Raw genomic sequence first — 6,660 nt, forward strand, 5'->3', positions numbered from 1 at the left:
TACTAGTCTGGTGGTGTGTTTATGGTCTTGCCTTCCTTCATATGCTTCAATTCAACCACTCTGTGATATTATCTTCTCCTGTTCCTGCCACATTCTTTAAGGTGGGTTGGCATGTCTAGGAAAAAGCAGAGCAGAAATAATATACAGGGACGGACTTAAAGAGAGAGGATTGTAGGATTAAGGACAGACAAGAGAGGTAGGGGAGACTCCATGTGGGACACACCCCAAGGCCCAAGAATTGAGGCCGTGGCCTTTGTGTAGTGAGAGGAGATGATTCTCACTGACTCTAGGTGTTGAGGCAGAATAACCCGTGAAAAATAGTAAGGCCAACTGTCTCCCTACATTGTTTTCCCAGAATATAAGTAGAGACACACACTATAGGCTGTATCACCCCATGTCCATTTGAGAGGCTTATGTCCAGGACTTGGAATGTTCCTGAACCAATCCTACTCTAGACCTGGCAACAGTCCAACCCCCACAGATCACACCGTTTCCCCTCAGTTGCTACACTCTCAGCCAAGTCGTACTAAAGGGCAGAGGAGGATCCTACTGTGAGCCTCCCGGAGTGCGAGGGACCCTGTGGACTCAGAAGCCACATCAGCGTAGGAGTCTTTGTGAGGGTTGAACCAGTCTTCAGTTCTGGGACTTATAGGAAGACTACATTTCCCAGTCCCTGGCTGGTTTGGCTCAGTGGATCGAGCGTCGGCCTGCGAGCTAAGTGTCGCTGGTTCGATCTTCCAGTCAGGGCACATCAGAGAAGGAAAACTCTGACTCCAAAAAACCTCCGCTGCCTTGCGGCATACCTCTTCAGGGGAAAGGCTAAGGGAGTAAACCCCGACAGAAAATCCGGAGCCGGAGTCCCTAAGGCGGTTTGACGTTGTAGTCAACACCGGCAACTCCTGCGGCGCACCTGAAGCCAAGCTGTATTGACTCCGTCTTTCCCTTGGACCCTTCAGCTGCGAAGAGAGGGGGGGTCTGCTGCTTGGGCAACAGCAGACCCTCCATATCACCCTGCCCAGGTTCTGTAGCTTCAGCTCCACTGGAGAGGACACTCCAGCGTCATCGCAAGATGTCGATTCAACACGGGAGGAGACAGATACCGTGTCACTCCCGAGTCGGACTGCACAACCATTCTCGGCGGTGCAGATAGACTCTTAAGAAGCTACACCATCGTCTCTCAAGACGGACGGCTGCCGACGACATTTCCCAGTCTCCCTTGCTGCTGTATTGGGACCATGTGACTGGGTTCTGGCCAGTGGGCACTGAAGAACTGATCTAATGATGTGAGTGGAGATAATGACGCCTGATGTTCTGGGTGGACAGTTAGACTTAACACAATATTGTGTGAACTAACTAGGCAGTTCTCCTCTAAGTGCTTCTTTGGGTAATAACCAAGGAAGGGGGGCTGTGGAGAGCAATAAATCTAGTGGGAGCAGATGGACATTTCATAGCAGCTCTCTTAAGGGCAGATAAGATGTTTGTCTAAACTGATACAATAATGGCCCCAAATAAATTCTTCCTCCTGGTATCCATGCCCCTGTGTGGTTTCCTCCCACAATGGTGCTGGTCTTGCGGGGCCAATGGACACCAGCAATCATGATGCAAACAGAGAATTGTTCTGTGCTTATGCGTGCTCTCATGGAACACAGCCTTCCCAGCTGTCCCAGCTGAGCGCGATCCACAGCCAATCGCCCCAAGTAACTGCAGTTGCATGAGTGGACCCAAGTGAAACCAGTGGAAAAAGCACCTGTCCACTCCATGTAACGGTGGGCAATAAGATTGTTATTGTTTTAATTCACTAAGCTCTGGGGCAATTGAGAACTAATGTGATATCTCATTCATGTTTGTTTCCCCAGAACCTACTGTACTTCCTAGCATATGTCTGCCCTCAACACATTGTCGTCGACATAAACTTTATCCTCCCAACAACCCCGTCAAATAAGTTTTACTATTATTTTCTGTTTATTTGTAATTAAAAGAGTCACAGCAACTCGTACTCATCCCAATCCCAGATGCTGGGGGGCCATCTGATGAACTTATAGAAGGTGTAATCAAGGTCCAGGGAGATGCAGGAATTTATGTATTGACTAAATACAATAATAGGCATGTAGAACTGTGTAATATATTCCAGGGCTGTATCATGTATTAAAAAATAGCTTTCGACACAAGAATCACATTGTGGCCTTTGGGCTGGATGCTCCCAAATTCCCTTTATTTTCTTCTGGGTCTCAGAGAAAAACTGCATTTCCGAGCCTTTTGCAGTTAAAATGGGGCCCTATGACCATATTTGGCCAATGGAGTATGGACAGGAGAGGTCTCTGTCAGTTCTAGGGCCGGCTCTGAAATACTTTTGAAATATTTAGTCCAGCAGTCAGCAAAATCTGGCCCATGAGCCAATCTGGCCCATTGCCTGCTTCTGTCAATAAAGTTTTGTTGGGACATGCCACACTCTTTTGTTTACACACTGCCTCTGGCTGCTTTCACAGGACAGCAGCAGAGATGAGTCGCTGTGACAGAGACCGCATGGCCTACAAAACCTAAAATATTTACCAAAAGTTTGCTCACCCCTGCTTCTGTCCTCTTGTGGGGATGCTGTGACGTGCCACCCCTATTCCCTTCTAGCAGTGAAACCGTAATTCCTTAGCTGCTAGGAGTGCTGCTGGAAAATGGTCCATGTCTATCTCTAATGACCAGTGGAGACAGGTTCAACAGCATGACCACCTTGCCCCAACTCAGGACAGCTCTGAGAGGCCACCCAGCTCCAGAATTCTCCGTTGGGCTGACAGAGACGTTTTTTTTTTTGGGGGGGGGGGCCACTGTATTGCAGCTCACCTTCTCCCTTTGCTGAATATTGCATCTTTGTCTTCCTTCCACATGTGTTGATCCCAGAGCACTCCCTAATAAACGTCCCCACTCTGCTCTCCATCTCAGAGTCCTTGGAAAATCCAACCTGCATCTTCTTCTGTGCCCTTTCCAGGTGTTTTGTACGGCAGTGTCCCAGATGCCAGGTGCTGAATTCTTGCATCACTACTTAGAGGACAGTCCCTAAGGAGCACCTTCTGACATGCTTCACCCTGTGAGAACGGGCAAACAATCTACCTCTACTGTGTTATGCTTCTTTTATATTGTTGTTGTTTAGTTTTTATTTCATAATCATAAACTTAACTCTGCAATCCAGCTAGACTTGGGAGGGGTAAGGAAAATAGGGAACCCAATGAACTGCGGCGAGAGCGCGAAGATTACAGAACATTCCAAGCAGAGAGGGGTGAAGGGGTGCTCTCCTGAGCTACAGAAGGAATGGTCTGGTGGTTAAGATAAGACCCACGTCAAATGTATTAGAGTTGTCCACAGTCAGTAATGGTGACCTTCTTGCTGCTCTTGCCATTCCTGGACCCATAGCGCTCCATGGCTGTCACAACACCCATGCCGTCTTTCACCTGGCCGAAGACCACATGCTTGCCATCCAGCCACTCGGTCTTGGCCGTGCAGATGAAACTGGGAACCGTTTGTGTTGGGTCCAGCATTCGCCATGGACAAGATGCCAGGACCTGCGTGCTTCAGGATGAAATTCTCATCGTCGAATTTCTCCCCGTAGATGGGCTTACCGCCTGTGCATTGTGGCGTGTGAAGTCCCCACCCTGGCACATAAATCCCGGAATAATTCTCTGAAAGCAGGAGCCTTTATAACCAAACCCTTTCTCCCCGGTGCTCAGAACACGAAAGTTTTCTGCTGTCTTTGGGACTTTGTCTGCAAACAGCCCAAAGAAGACGCGGACCAAAGGCTCGCCGTTGGCAGCGATGTCGAAGAACATGGTGGGGTTGGCCATGGCTGGATGCGGGAATATCCGGGGCGGCATCAGCGGCATCAGCGGCATCTGCGAGGCCCTGTGTTATGCCTCTTAGATTTGGTATTGTTTGCTACAGCAGCGAGCTCTATTTATTTGGACAAATACACTCAGCAAAGTGAGGTGTTTATGCCATGAGAGGTCTACGGGAATTGAGACGTACAGATTGCATGCACCTTCTCAGAGTCATGACAGAGCATCTTCCCAATGAGTGGGATGGAAGGCCACGTCACTCACACCCATTATTTGGGTCTCATTTTGTCTCTGTTTTTCTCTCTCTCTCACCGAGCACATATGCAGGCATATCTCGTTTTATTGAGCTTTGCTTTATTGTGCTTCACAGATGTCATGTTTTTTACAAATTGAAGGCAAGGCCCTGCACCAGAAAAAAAGATTAGGACTCACTTCATTGTGGTGGTCTGGAAGTGGATCCGCCATATCTCCGGGATATACCTGTAGCAGAGTTCTTGTAAGTGAACTGTGGACACGATGTGACTGCGCTTCCACCCCTGTCCGAGGCTTGCCATCAAGGCAATTTTGAGCAGCTTGCATTCTGCAATAGTTGGAGAATGGCTGCGAGTATTGGATAAGCGGGGGAACCAAATGAAGCCCAGATGTCAGTCAGTCTCCCCAATCCAAGCTGTGGGTGGGGACAGGACTCGGAGGAAGAGCCCCCAGTGGGGGTTCCCTGGAGCTGCATGTAAACAACCCCAGTGCTGCCTGCCCACCAGGCACGGCTGCATCTGTGTCTCCTCCACTGTAGGAGCGTCTGCAGAGGCAGCTGGTGCCCAGCATGGTCTCTTGTCTCCTCTCTTTCTGAAGTCATCCTAGGACACAGGTGTGCATCCCCCACAGCCAGCCAACAGAGAAGATGAATAAGCTTCTCCCAAAACGATGCCGCAGAGCAGTCTGTCAGCTGAAACTCATCAGAAGGATCATGGTCCCCCCCCGCCCCGCCCCCGACCACAGCTAATGAAAATGTGTGGCGTGCCCAGGGAAGAATCCGTGTTATTCTTTAAAGGAACAATACTAACTACAGATGTGTAGCATCTGGCACGGTAGGGATTTCCCTGACTGAGACCAGGAACTGGACCAGCCAGTTTATGAGATGCCGTTGGGCCCAGGCATGTATTTTTCTACTTTCGGCTCTGAACTTTGGCTCTCTGAAGTCCAAACGCCTCTTCCTATCACTTGGCATTTTTAATAAAATGCCCTCCCCCCTATTTATCTTCTTTGGTTCTTGATGAATATGATTCAGACACCCCAAAGCCTATATCCCTGCATCTAGGGCTTTGCTCATGCCATCATCTATGCCTGTACTGCCATGCTTTTTTAAAAAAATGACTGTCTAATTTATTAGGACTCTTTCCAGTCAAGCAATTAAGAGAAGCCCAATTCAACCTGCTTTAAACAAAACACTACATTTATTGAGTAATATAACTTAAAATTCAGGATTATTTGACTTCAAAGTTGGGTATAGCTGGATCCAAGGGTCCAAATTATTTTTCCAGGACTTGGTCTTAGTCCATTTCTCCATGTCTAGACTATGTTTCCTTCTACATTGGCTCAATTTTTAGGCAGGCACTGATGGGCTGGCCTTGGCAGCTCTAGGCTTATATCATACCAGGTTAGCCATGCTACAGAAAGAGATGCCCTCTTTCCCAGTAATCCTGGGGGTAGGCCTGATTAGATCACCTTGGAACACACACATGTTTGCCTATGAACTAATCACTATAATCAGCAGATGAGAGCCCCCTTATTGTCTAGGCCTGTGTCCCTTACTCACCCTAAGGCCAGGGAGTAGGGTCTTTCTCCAAAGGAAATCAGGATTCTATCATGAGGACAGGGTTGGATAGATATAGGACAGGGGAAATCAATAGACACATTACATAGCCTGATTCTTAAGCCCAAGTTCATTTTGGTCCACATTCGCTTCTCTCATCACTGAAACACTTTACAGTTGAATATGGGATTGTATATACCACTTAAGTTTCTTCCACTGGGACTGGAGGGCCTTCCTGGGCAACATAGGGCATGGGATGAGATGTGGGTAAGATATGAGGGGTAGAAATAACATTGTATATCCCTTCCTCACTTGGAACCCAGTGAAATAACATGGAAACAGGCATATTTGAGTTGGGGGTGGAGGTGAGGGCGGGGGGGGGGGATTCCAACAGTTAACAATCACAGGGAGCAAATGGGCTTTAGTGGCAAAGACTGGGGGCCAATTATACTTGGGTGTGTGAGTTTCCCTCCATCTCACGCTCCCCAGGAGCTACCTGGGGACGCCCAGATCTGCCATGCTTTGGGGTCAGCCAAGCACTTGTTGAGTCTGTGTTGAGCGAACTCCTGGTGGTCAAGACTCTATCCCTTATATTTCTCTTATACTACCTTCCGTGGCTAACACTTTGTTGAGCACCTAATAATTACTCAGTGGGTTTTGTTGGGTTAAATTGTGATGTAGATACATCTGGGAGTCAAGAGTTCTGGTGGTAATCAAACCCCTTAACCTTGACCAAGCTAAGTAGCCATACCAAGAGAGCAGTGAGCAGGATAACAGCTCTTTCTGTCTAGTGCTTCTGGTTCACAGCACTTACATTGCTGGCTGACTCCTGGAGACCCGGTGAGATAACCTAAATGGAAGGGTAAGCTCCTCAAGGTTAAATTCAAGGCAAAAACTAGATATAATCAAATTTCCTTGGACACTCCTATAAATCATTCATAAGGTAGTTTAAAAGGTTTTGTGATTACAACCAAAATTGGTAATACTTGTGAATTATGTGAGGTCACTATATTAACATATTTAGTGAGAGTC

General features: G+C 47.8%; 1 pseudogene; it reads right to left on the minus strand.

Moving 5' to 3' along the window:
• Positions 1-3,216: 3,216 nt before the first annotated feature.
• LOC150011131 (peptidyl-prolyl cis-trans isomerase A pseudogene) lies at positions 3,217-3,827 on the minus strand (annotated as a pseudogene).
• Between the last annotated feature and the right edge of the window lie 2,833 nt (positions 3,828-6,660).

The sequence above is a fragment of the Furipterus horrens genome, unplaced genomic scaffold, assembly GCF_987537825.1.
Source record: "Furipterus horrens unplaced genomic scaffold, mFurHor1.1.pri manual_scaffold_4, whole genome shotgun sequence".
Taxonomy (NCBI): domain Eukaryota; kingdom Metazoa; phylum Chordata; class Mammalia; order Chiroptera; family Furipteridae; genus Furipterus; species Furipterus horrens.